General features: G+C 37.5%; 1 long non-coding RNA gene across 1 annotated transcript in view; it reads left to right on the top strand.

Annotated features, from left to right (window-relative positions):
- The window catches only part of LOC125962809 (uncharacterized), a 150790-nt gene extending 145712 nt beyond the window's left edge, over window positions 1-5078 (top strand). The window contains exon 3 of the long non-coding RNA XR_007474554.1: window positions 4754-5078. This is a non-coding gene — a long non-coding RNA (uncharacterized LOC125962809). The remainder of the gene's footprint in view (window positions 1-4753) is intronic.
- The last annotated feature ends 8243 nt before the right edge of the window (window positions 5079-13321 follow it).

Below are 13321 nucleotides of genomic sequence, written 5' to 3'. Positions count from 1 at the left end.
TGCAAATGTATTCAATGACATTTTAGAAAATCTTGGACAGTAATGTAAATCCAGAACTAGAATAAATAGTTGTAAAGAAATAAACTGAAAATCTAAAATTAATGTATTGGAAATATTTTGAAACTTTTAAATTATAGCAAAGTCACTGAAATAGCTTACTTTCGTAAAGGCTCCTACTTTATTTTGTTCTCAAAGATTAGGTGAAAAGATACTTAAATCTTCAGAAGTGAAGCTCAGCTCTGTAGAAATGAGAAAGTGGTGCATCCAATTATTGATAAGCAGGCCGAGTGCTAAAAGACCAGGTATCTGAGCCAGTGCTTCAATCAAGGCACATGGTAGATTGACTGCAGCAACGGCTCAATTTGTTCACACCCCTATATCCATGCACTTTGGCAGTGCCCTCTCACGCAGACTGTAGGTTTGGATATCTGATGGCTTTGACAAATGAGTCATTAGTAAATATGATGCATGCAGAGACTTGAAAAATGCTTGTGCATTAAGGCTTGTTTATTGCTGCTCTTGGAGCCCTAGATCACTAAGCAGATAAGCCCAGATCAGCCCTCTGGAGGATGAAAGACACCCAAATAACAGTTGATTATCCATCAGATATCTGAGAGGCCAGGCTATCTCAGCTGACCCACAAGCTGACCAAGGTTATCACAGATGCTTAGATAAGTCTACCTGAGAACTGAACTTCCCAGCAGAGTCCAGCCCAAATTGTCTACTCACAGAATAATGAGCTAAATAAATAGCTGTTGTGTTAAACCAGTAAAGTTAGGATGGTTTGTTACACAGCAAAAGGTAACTGACACAGTCTATTTAACCACTTCAGTACTGACAGCTCATCATAGGATATTTTAGCCAAGAGCTAGTTAATCTTATTCATAGGCTTTTATGTTTTTCTCAGTTGGAAATATTTCATAAAGACAGACTCATTGCTATGTAAAAAAAAATGATACATCGTTATGCGTACTTTTTTGTTATTTATGTAGACAGTGAGCAAATATAATTGTTTGGACTCGTAGGAACATTTACAAGTTTCTAGGTAGACATTTCTCAACTTTTCATTGTTAGGTCTAGGCACACTCTTCCCCCACTGCTTCCAAAACAGTGACCTGCTTATTGCACATGTACGGAATGCATTCGTCAATTCAGAGAAACAAGACCAGCAGTTATGCTTGATTATACAGAATAAATACATAGTATGAAAATTGAAATTAGACATGCTTATTATAAAATGTGATGATTATTTCCATTCCAGCACCAAACTGAATAAAACGCCTGTTGATCTGGATTGCATTTCAATTTGCTAAGGTTGATGTGAGCCAACCTCTGTCCAGCAACGTTTGAATAGAAAAGCTTGCAAGGCCAGTAGCCTATTTATCGCAGGTGATTAAAAAAAAAGCAATAAATTACTTTTTACTACAGGAGAAATTTCTGCTTTATATGCCAACAAAGAGCTGAAATGCCAGAAGCAGTTGAGGACTAAATTACTAAACACTTATTTTATCACATCAGAACATTAATTCCAGTGCTTGATTACAACAAGCAATCCAGTTGCATGAATGTGGACTGCAAGGCACCCAGGCTTTTATATTCATTAGAAAAGTTATTGATTCTGGAAAGTTACCACTAATAAAGCTACAGTATTTTCTCAGGCCTGTTATATGGGCACAGACACATTATTTGATCAATGACACTGAGCAAAGGAAAAGCACTCATTGCCTCTAATCTCTTTTCATATCCTTCTGAATTGTACCATCAGTCCCAGCAGCAGCATGGCATGTAAATTTGGACCCCGTGTAAGCCTAACTTGGACTCCTCTGTGTACAACAGAAAGTTCTTTTTTGGCTTCACAAGCTGTATATAATTTTTTTTCTTTAAACCTTTCTTGGTGTTGTTTATTTATATTTATATTTTTGGCTGTGTCGGGTCTTAGTTGTGGTATGTGGGATCTTTGTCGTGGCATGCAGCATCCTCTGTTGTGGCGCGAGCACTCTGCGGCACATGGGCTTCTTTCTACTTGTGACACGTGGGCTCTCTAGTTGTGGCCTGTGTCCTCAGTAGTTGTGACCCGTGTGCTCAGTAGTTGCGGCGCGCAGGCTTAGTTGCCCCGTGCATGTGGGATCTTAGTTCTCAGACCAGGGATTGAACCCAAGTCTCCTGCATTGGAAGGCAGATTCTTAACCACTGGACCACCAGGGAAGTCCCCTGTATATAATTTTTGATAATGAAATTACATTGTTGAAGATATTATGAAGCAGAACCTAATGTCAAAACTGACCATAAAATAATACAAAATTGTTAATCAAAAAATTTTTAATTTACACAAAAGTATAATTTCTTGTTGTGATTTGGCTTCAGCAAAATCATCTGTAAGTTATGCAGTTTTCAGTTATCAGCTGCTTGAACTTCTATGCAAGTTAGTGTTTCATCTAAGAACATAGCTCTATAGAGTTTCCATAAAACAGTTTTTAATTAGTTTTAATCAAAGAATGTTGTTCCATAGTAGATATACTAAATGAAGTTTTCATAAATAAAATTAAGATGGAAATCCTAGTTACTTTTTATATTATTAAAAATGTGATTTTAGCTAGTCCATGTTTGTTTGATTTCCATTGAAATATTAGAATCAATTTGCTAGTCTCCACAAAAATCCTGCTGGTGTTTTGATTGGTATTGCATTGATTCTATAGATCAATTTGAGAAAAGTTTACATCTTAAAAATATTGATTTTCCAATCCATGAACAAGGGTATATACATCACCATTTATTTAGAACTGTAATATATTCTCACAGCAAGGTTTATAGTTTCCAGTGTGAACATTTCCCACATCTTTTGTTGAATTTATCGGTAAATATTATATATTTTGGTGCTCTTATACAAGGTATATTTAAAGTTTTAATTTTCTGATTATTTGTTGCCAGTATATGTAACTGCAGTTGATTTTTGTATATTGGCATTGCATCGTAGCCTGCCATCTTGCTAAATGCACTCATTAATTGTAATAGGGTTTTTCTAGATTCCTTAAAATTTTTATGTGCAGAGGAAAAAATTTAAATATCTGCTCTTCAGAAATTCAGTATTCTTAACTGAATATGAAAAGTAAAATACAAGTGAGATATAGTATTTGTAATACTACATATATCTTACACAGACTTGTATCCAAAAGGTATAAAGCATTTTTACAGCTACATGAAAATAATAATATTGATAATGATGATGATGATGATAGGACAATTGAATATAGGCAAAAGATTGAAGCAGACACTTCACAATGTTAGATACATGAGCCACAAGCAGATGGAAAGCTGCTTGACATTATTAGTTTTCAGAGAAATGCAAATTAAAATCACAATGAGACTTTACACACACCAAAGTAAGTAAAATTAAAAATCCTAAAATAACAAGATTTGGCAAGGATGTGGAGCAAATAAAATTCTTATATATTGCTGATGGATTTGCAAAATAGTACAACTATTCTGCAGAATTGTTTACCAGTTTCTTACTCTTAGGTGTTTACCCCAAAGACATTAAAACATATGTCCACAAAAATATTTATAGAGACATGTTCACAGAAGTTTTACTCATGATAGCCCCAAATGGGAGACAACTCAATGTCCATCAAATAATATGGAAAAACAAATTGTGGTATAAGCATACAATTAAATATTCACCAGTAAAAAGGAACAAACTATTGGTGGTTGTAAAACATATGAATCTTATGTTATTTTAGATGTCTCTTCCAAATAGATGGATTTTTTTTCCAATTCAGTACGACAGTCTTTGCTAGACTACTGACAACTTCAGTTGGTAGGTTTATTTGAAGTTTTGATATAATGATACTTATTTCTAAATTCTGTGTTTTGGTGGTATTTAAAAGCACTGCCTCTTGAGACAGACTGCCTGGGATTGAATCTTGCCTCCTCTCTTGGACAGTTATTTAATTTCTCTTCTTCTAAGGTTTGTATCTGTAAAATACAAATAATAATAATAATAGTAGGTGCTCAAAAGTTTGTGATTATTAAATGAATTGGTATATTTAAACATGTTTCAAACACTGGCAAATAAAAAATACTGTATAAGGCTTGGTTATTAGTATTATTGAACCTTCTGTATGTCTTGCTTTTCCTGTGTTTCTTCTTTCCCTATTCCCCTCCCTTCTGAGTCCTTATGAAATGATTAAAGTTTTTAATTTTCTTCTCCTTTATGATTAGGAAACTATGTCTTACATTATATTATTTTAATAGCTACTCATACAGTTTGAGCATTCATATATAAGTCCTAAGGTTAATAAAATCTTTACTTTCTTCCCCTCAAATCCAAAGGCCTTAGAATACTTTATTTCCCATAAACCCTCTCAGAGTACATTTGCAATTGTCCAATTTTTAAAACTTCTAGCTTTTATAACCTACAAATTAAACCTTATTTAGTATTTTACACAGAGTATATTTAGATTATCCTTATATTCCTTACTTTCTCTTCCTTGATGGATTTCAGACCTTCTTTATGGGACCAGTTTCCTTCTTTTTGAAGCAGAAGTTATTTTAGTGAGGGTCATTTAAAAGTAAACTCTTTCAGTTTCTCTTCATTTGTATTTTTTTCTCGTTCTCGAAAAATATTTTACCTGTGTAAACAATTCTAGATGGACCACTATTTTCCCTGAACATATTGAGGGCATTTCACTGTATTCTGTTGATAACCTAGCTGTCAGTCTAAATTGTACTTTTGTGGGATTTGTACTTCTTTCAGGTATCTGTGAGCACTACAGACCCAGGTCTACTTTATATTCCGATTTTCAGCTTGTGTACTGAGGCCCACACCAACACTGCAGATCCAGGTTCCAAACCAAAGGCAGGTCAGTGGACTTCAAATTAACAGGGGAAATGTTTTTAAGTTTTCCTCCATCCTCATTCAAGTGGAGTCAGCAGTTAGGTGCGTTGTTTTTCAGTTTTCCCAGGGTTCTGGCTTCATGCAAGTGGTCTCAGATTGGAAACTCTGGGCCACAGGGATCTGGTCCAGGATGCCCTGTGGCCCCAAGGGATCTAGTGGCCTCAGTGCTCACTTTCCTCCTTGTGCTTGTGCTCTTGCCTAGCTCCAGCCCACACAGACTTCCTGTTATGAAGTTAATTTATGAGGTTAGAAAAAAGAACGGAATATATGAAGAGTATCCAAAAGAAATCACTCATAAAATCATTGGTAAATTTAAAAAATTATTAGCATATAACAATGCTAAGTAGTTTATTATACTGTATGTCCAATTTGTTATTATTAGTTTAAAAGTAAACCTGCTAATACTTCTCCCAAAAATTCATTATTGCATTGGATTCCTCTCATTTGAGCATAGTTAAGATTATTATTTAGATGTTGCGTGGGCATGACAATTCTCAGTAGCTATTTGATTCATTCTAATTAATAAATGCCTATACTCTAAATGTGTTAATATGGCTCCCTAGTTTCTTTCTTTTTTAAAATATTTATTTATTTATTTGATTGTGCTAGGTCTTAGTTGTGCCAGGTGGGCTCCTTAGTTGTAGCTCCAGGGCTCCTTAGTTGTGGCTTGCCAGCTCCTTTGTTGCGGCAGGCGGGCTCCTTAGTTGCAGCTTGCCGCCACTTTAGTTGCGGCATGTGAACTCTTAGTTGTGGTATGTATGCGGGATCTAGTTCCCTGACCAGGGATAGAACCCGGGCCCCCTGCATTGGGAGCATGGAGTCTTATCCACTGAGCCACCAGGGAAGTCTCAGGGCTCCTCAGTTTCTAATTCATTTATTTTATTCAACAAATATTGAAGGATTTTCAGCAGGGGAGCAACATAATCAGCTTTACATGTTGAAAGGATCACTTGGCAGTTTTAGGAGGTAGAGTGGAAGCAAGATACCCAGCTAAGATATTAGAGAAGGCTGGCAAGAAATGGTGGGTTACGGGCCAGGGTGGCAACCGTGGAGGAGGTGCAAAGTGTGGTTATAGGATCTCATGAGAGCACACTAAATAAGTATGCAGAGTCAGATTGCAGGAGGATTTTTTAGTACCTGGGACAGAGTTTTGTTTCATTTTTAAATACAATGAAAAGTCACTGGAAGATTTTAAGTGCACAATCTCACTGTGTAATCTGACTCACGTTACATTAAGGTTATTCTCTCTGGCATGTGGAGAATAGATCATGGTAGGGAAGAGGGGAGAGTGGAAACTTGGGACCAATGTAGGCAGCTATTGCCAGACGCTAGACAAGAGATGATTGCAGTGAGGAATGGGATGGAGACAGTGGAGATGGAAAAAGTGAATCTATACAAAGTGTACTGTGGAGTTAGACCAGACAGGATAATTGGATATGAAGGGAGAGGAAAATGGAGAGGGAAGGATTTCTGGTTTTGGTAACTGGGCTATAGTAGTTCGGTAAATTATAAAACTATAACTATATATATATAAACTAATATATACATGTATGTACTTTTAATACTCTGTTTTGCTTTGATTTAGTGGGATTGTACTATATGCATTACTCTAAGCATGGCTTGCTTTATCACTTAACATTTTAAAGTGCTTGATGCATAGTGGGCTTAAATAATATTTTATTGAACTGAGCTGGAACACTTCCTAGAGTTTATTCTTATTTCAAGGATGTCCTATTTCTAATCCACCGTTTGTATAGAGTGAGTTTCCGAAACTTTTAAAGAAATTGTCATGCTCTTATTTGAAACCTGTCAGTGGATCTTCACTGCGCTCAGCATAAGACCAAAAGACCACAACATAGCACACAAAGTCCTTCATCTAAGTAGCTTTGTTTTACAACAACTTCCTAATCCAACCTGTCCCTTTTTCCTTCATTCAATATTGTGGATATACTGAGCTAATTATAGTTCCTCAAATGTGGAACTCCTTAGCTTGGAATACTCTACTTCCCCTCTTACTGTTATCACACATTGGTGATTTTTCTTTTCTAGTTTCCCACATCTAAGTTAGATGCCTGTCTATGTGTGCCCTAAACCATGGGCCGTCCCCTATCATGGTGGTATCTCATCGTCCTATAATTGCCTATTTACTTTTATATTTTCCCCATTGGACAATACGTCCCTTAAAGCCAGAGATTTCTTTCCCTGTAGTTTTATCCTCAGGACCATGGTGCCATACTAGGAGCTTGATAAATACGTTACACAAATAAATGAAAATTATTATACGGCAGAGAATAAAGGTCCTAAAGAAAATATGTAGAATGAAAAGAGCACAAGGCCTGGGGAACACTAATATTTAAGGAATGGGGAGGATCATAAAACATGAGGGGAAAAAAACAAAAGGAACTCCCGTAAAGATACAAGGAGAATGTGCAGAGTTTGTATCACAGTGGTCCAGGAAAAAAATAGAATTTTGAGAAATGAGTGATCAATAATGTCAAATGCACGTAAAAGTCAAGAGTAACGTCTGTGAAATATATAATAGATTTGGCAATTAAGAAGACATTAATAACTTTATGAGAGCAGTTTCAGTATACTGGTTGGTACAGAAGCCAGACGATGGAGCTCTGTGTAATAAATGGAACAGAAGAAGTCGATGACAGCACAGCACTGCCGTAACACAGCGGGAAACACTGTGTTCTGTGTCATCCTCCTACTCACTGCTTTCTATTGATGGTGAATCCTGTGACTAGCAGATGCTTAATTTCCTGAGTGCAAAAAAGTCATGGCTTTTAATAGACCTGAAAATAACAATGGGTGATGCAAATTTGGACAAGCTTGTAGAAGAGACAAACTGCAAGTGTGGATGAGCCTGTAGAGAAGAAAAAAAAAGGGAAGAGATGTGGAAAGTCTCTGAGGTGGAGAATTCTCAACTGAGGGAAGTTTGAAAGACTGGATAAAAAGGAGGTTCACTGGGGCAGTGGGTGGGACTTTGCAGCAGATACCAGAGTGGAAAGATTGGGCAGAGATGTCTGTGTTGGCCATGAGACTACGCCACACAGACCTCCAGCTACAGAGAGTGTTACTGACCTAGAGCCTGGCTGCAGAGCTCTGAAATCCATCTTGGATTTGTGCTGTGACCACACTTCCCATGGGCTGCTCACCAGTCAGTGACTGAGGGCTGCAGGGATACTAAGGAGACATGGGCTGCTTGTGGCCGACTTTGGCTCAGGGACACCCCTGCGGTCTTGCTGAACCTTCTTTAGACTTGACAGCAGTAAGATGCTTCCTCCTAGCCTTCTCCCGCTCCTTTACCATTTTTCTCTCACAGCATTTTTTCCTAACAAAATCCTTACATGTTTAGTCCTGTGCTTCTCAGAGGCTCCAGAATAACATAATAGCCAATGAATATTTTCACTTTTGAAGGGAGGTGAGTTGCTGTTTTTTGTGACAGACGTCTCCCCCACTCATGTTTCCTCAATAGATATTCAGTAAAATATCCATTTCTCACTAATGCTCACTGCAGTAGGTCTTCGGGGAGAAGGGGTAAAGTGAAATGATGAGTACTGTTCAGGAATGTCACAGGTTAAGGACAGAAGCTGCCCAGTGACATTAAATTCCTTGCGTTAAGTAAAACTGTATCAAGGTGATGCTTATTTTTTTTTTATTGACGTATATAGTTGATTTACAATATTGTGTTAGGTTCAGGTGCACAAGGTGATGCTTATTAATGCTGAAGATGCAGTTAGGTCATTCAGGAATCTTACTTAATACATCACAGAATTTATGTGGTTCCAGATTGTGGAATATCCTGAAAGATAAAAGGCAAATAATAAATCTTTAGAAATAAAGCAAAATAACAGAGTGTAGGATACAGCTTCAAAGATGAATATGAGATCTCCAGGACACTTTAATTACCACTGACTACCATCTCCTAATTATGAATGGACTAAGGGTATATGGCTTGTTCAAGGTGATGCAGCCTATAGTTATTGAGCCATAAGTAGTAGCCAGTGCTGAACCCCTGTCTGACAGACATCTGATGTCTAGTGCTCTTTTGAACATATTAGTGAGAGAAACGGCAGCCTGTTAAGACTTCACAAGATCAAATGTATGAAAAGAAGAAATATGTGTGGATACAGGGCTATACAACTGCATTCATTTATTTTTCCTTCGTTAAAGATATCTGTTACTAATTGAGGGATGACTATGTAGTTGTTCTTATTTCACCTGAACTAGCAATTCCTCATAAGACGCACAAGAGGGAAACAATGAAATTCTATTTTTACAGATGACGAAAATGAAGCTCATAGAGAGGTGAAGTACTCAAGATTATATAGATAGGCCCACTTCTTCCAAACTCTAAAACAGGGACTGGCTATTGAATCTTAGGTACCTTTTAGAGCTTTCTAATTTTCTATCTGAAAGCCCATCTAAATTGGCTTTAGATACCTACTATATACTTATATTTTCATATAATTTGTTTATCACAGACAAAAAGTAACAGATGTATTTAATGACTTTGCAAACTTTTAAACAGGTGGGCCTCAAAATATGTGAAATGAGCATATTGCTGTTGTTTATTATAGTTTTCCTTCTTTCTATTTTTGATGAAAATCCCCAAGGCCTTTGGATACTTAAAAAAAAAAAAGAACATTTGTTTGATTATGTTCTTTAATGTAAATAATTTTTTTAAAGTGTTGATTTATGTGGTGTCCAAAACAATGATTCTGAACAATATAAGCAGATGTTACAAATCCTGGACAAGATCTGGAAATGTGTTGTACTGTCTAGCAAGCTGTTTTTGTTTGAATCAAGTATGAAAGTTAGCTTAAAACTTTAATATATACTCCTGGTTTAAGTATTACCAATATATATTAATACTGTTTTCTAACAGTTGTAATTTCCTTTACTCAACTCCCTTGACTGATACCTTTTTTTTTTTTTTTGACTGATACCTTTTATTGAAGTATTCACTGCTATCAGGAGAAAAAAGAATGCAATTAAGCATGTGTACAGAAATATATAGCCATAGGCCAAGATGTTAAGTAAACTAGATTTGTTTTTTTTTTCTCTCCTTCCTTGTGCTATGGCCTTCTTTAATTTAAAACTCTACTGTTCTTACTTTTACAATTTATGATATAGTTAACTGTATGTATATTTTATAGTGAGGAGGGTCTGAATTTTCTCATCCCACCCCTTGTACAATAACCAATCCCTATTGTATCCTCAGTCACAGATATCTAAGGTGTTTGAAAACAACAGGAAAGAGCTAGAGAAATGGTAATGTCCTGAGATTGTGCTAAAAATTATGGCCAATATTAGCAAGAGGAAGTTCCTTTGCTTGGTAGATGTGTTCCTATAAGTTTTAAAAGGAAGGTGGTAGATGGCTGCCATATTCTCTCCTTATTCTCATGACATGAGGTCTGAAACCAAATTCTTCTAAGCCTAGCAAAGGAATTCCCAAATGAAACTGAATGACAGGCTTTCTGAGATGAAGGAAAAGAGAAAAAAAGTGAAGCCGTATGATGAGAGAGGAGGGGCGAGGGGCAAAGAGACTGAAGAACTGTGAAACATGAGAGAAGAACATGGGAGCCAATCCCTTAGACTTGCTATGGAATGATAGATAACTTGAGGAAAATCAGTAAAGGACACTTTGCACTATTTCCTGAACTCTCTGTGTGTATTTGATCTTGTAATAGGTATGTGTTTTCCTTCCTGGTATGGGATTCTATCTTCCTTCTTTTGAGATATAAACACACCTATGAAAGCCCTTCAGAATTAATGAAACAATAATTAGGTATTTAAAGCATAACTGAATTTTATGAAACCTTATAAAATTAAGTAGCAGAGGAATTTAGTTGTAACACCCAACTCCTTGATTTTACACATGAAAAAACTTATATTCAAATAAGTGAAGATTTTTCCCAAGCTCATGGTAGTAATGATGAGTAGATCCAGTACTAGAGCCAGTCTCCGATTCCTAGTTTTCTTACTACAATAAGGGGTCTTAGTCATTTTGGGCTGCTCTAACAAAATACCATAGCTGGGGTGGCTTATAAACAACATAAATGTATTTCTTACAGCTCTGGAGGCTGGGAAGTCCAAGATCCTGGTGCCAGCAGATTCAGTATCTGCTGAGAGTCCTCTCCCTGGTTCATAGATGGCCTCTTCTCGCTGTGTCATCACGTAGTGGAAGGGGTGAGGGCGCTCTCTGGGGTCCCTTTTACAAGGGCACTAATCTCATTCAAGAAGGTTCCACACTTATGGCCTAATCACCTTCCAAAGGCCTCACCTCCTAATACCATCACATTGGGATTAGGATTTTAATGTATTAGGGGATACAAACATTCAGTCTGTGGCATAAGATTTTTTTTCTTTTCTGGTGATGAAACTAACCAGGTAAAGTAAAAAACCCTACAGTTCCTGTGGCGATTCACATACTTCCTGGACAGTGGAGTAAGGAAAAATGTGGCAAGGAACTATTGGACCCTCCAGCTACCTTAGAGTGGTTGACACGTTGGTGAACAGGAGTGGAAATTCAGGTGGCATGTGAGAATTCAGGGGTAGAGAATGATGACTCACACACAGAGAAAGAGAGAGGGAGGGAAAGAGAGAGAGAGAAAAACCACAAAAGTTAGGAAAGCTTCTAGCAGGTAGTATGTGTAGGAAAATTTGGGGAGAGGGATACATGTCCAGTCTGGCTTCTTTTGGAGCTTTCTACTTACGGAACTTTCTGCACAAAGCACTGGGATGGTCATTTGTCTGCTAATGCTCTACCCCAGTCCTTCCCTTCCGTGCTCCTCTCTGTATCACAGGGGTTAGGATATCTGCAAACTATATTTTCCAGACTCCCTTGGGGAGGATTTCTAGTAAGTTGTTGACAGTGGAAGGCACTGGCAGAGATTGGAAGGGGGGAAGAAGGGCAAACCAATATTTTCAGCCACTGTTTTGCTCCTGGAAGTGTCTTTGGCAAGTGTCAAGCGAATGCTGGGCTGGGCTCCCGCTGGGACAGCACTGTTCCAACAGCACCTGTAGCAGTGGATGCTCCAGCAGCTCCAGCAGCCCAGGACTGAGTCCTGCAGTGTCAGAAGGAGGGCAGGCTCCCGGCTTCCAGCAGCGATGGCTGAAGGAGGAACTCCAGCACCCATAGCAGCACAGCCACTGGGACTTGGGGTCATACCATTTCCTTTCTGTATTTATCTTCATCCCCAGGAGTGGTACAACATCTTGCAGTTGCTAGTAGCAGGAAGTTCTGCAATTACCAATTTCTGGGGGACCTCGTCTCTCCTTTTTAAAAAGAATTGCTCATTTTTGTTCTTTTTTGTTACCTTTTTGTTACTTTTATAACCAATTTTCCAATCCAATTTGTTTGAAATACATAGAGATGTCTTTGTTTTTCTAGGTGGAGGTGAGGAGACACAAGCAATATGTGATACTCCTATGTCCTGCTCATAAAACTAATATACTAAAGTTTTACATTATTCATTGAGAGTCCTGCTGTTCCTAGGAGAATACCAGTACACAAAGACTCGTATATGTGGGGCCCTGGACTCAGTCAGCTTACATTCCTATTATGCCAGTTTCATTAGAGTATATAAATAGTGAATATAAATATAATTATTATGATTAAGTACGTATGCATTTTTATATTAGAGCTCATTGTGTTGCTTTTTTAGTGCATGTTCTTTCTGCGTGGAACTTATAGATAAGGTAGATGGACACCTATGCAGTGTGATTGAAGGTATGAAAGTCTCTATCTGCTCCAAAATATTAATTAGATTTAATAGGTGTGTATTCTCTAGTGAAAGAAATATATAAACTATTATTATATTAATTATATGCTATATATTTATATATTAGTTTAAAGAATTGTAAAAATTATTAAACCATAACAACCAAAATAATTGTATGGAATTACATAGCAATAGGTAGGTACTATCTTTAATGAATATTATGGTGATGAAAGAAGGAGAGTGAACAAGTTCTGTCAGAGAAGAAAAAAGCTTAAGAAAATTCCAGTGAAGGAGAACTCTGTAGGCAAAGATTCAGTGGGAGTAATGGCCAGACACAGGGCAGAGGAAGATCAGAAGCATGGTCTCACTGGAGAGGGGAGTTACGCGGGTTGAGATGATATCTAAGATCCCCAGCAGTGAGGACACTGCTTTGCATTTAAAGTTTTTTGTTTTACGAAAGGCCGTGATAACAGGATTTTATATGGGGGAGCAACACATTGTCTTTATCATTTTACACATAAGGGATTTTTCTGGTAAAATGCTGTTGGGCAGATTGCAGTTAGGGGCAGGGCCAGGTAGGTCTTGAATGCAGACTCAGAAAAGGGAAGGGATGGGAAGGGAAGGGAGGGGAGGGCAAGATTCGGGGGAGGACAGGGAAGGGACTGTCACTTGACTGACCATAAACAATGCTGCC

The sequence above is a fragment of the Orcinus orca genome, chromosome 21, assembly GCF_937001465.1.
Source record: "Orcinus orca chromosome 21, mOrcOrc1.1, whole genome shotgun sequence".
Lineage (NCBI taxonomy): Eukaryota > Metazoa > Chordata > Mammalia > Artiodactyla > Delphinidae > Orcinus > Orcinus orca.
Note: the sequence above shows the minus strand (reverse complement) of the source record. Positions and strands in the feature narration are given on the sequence as shown.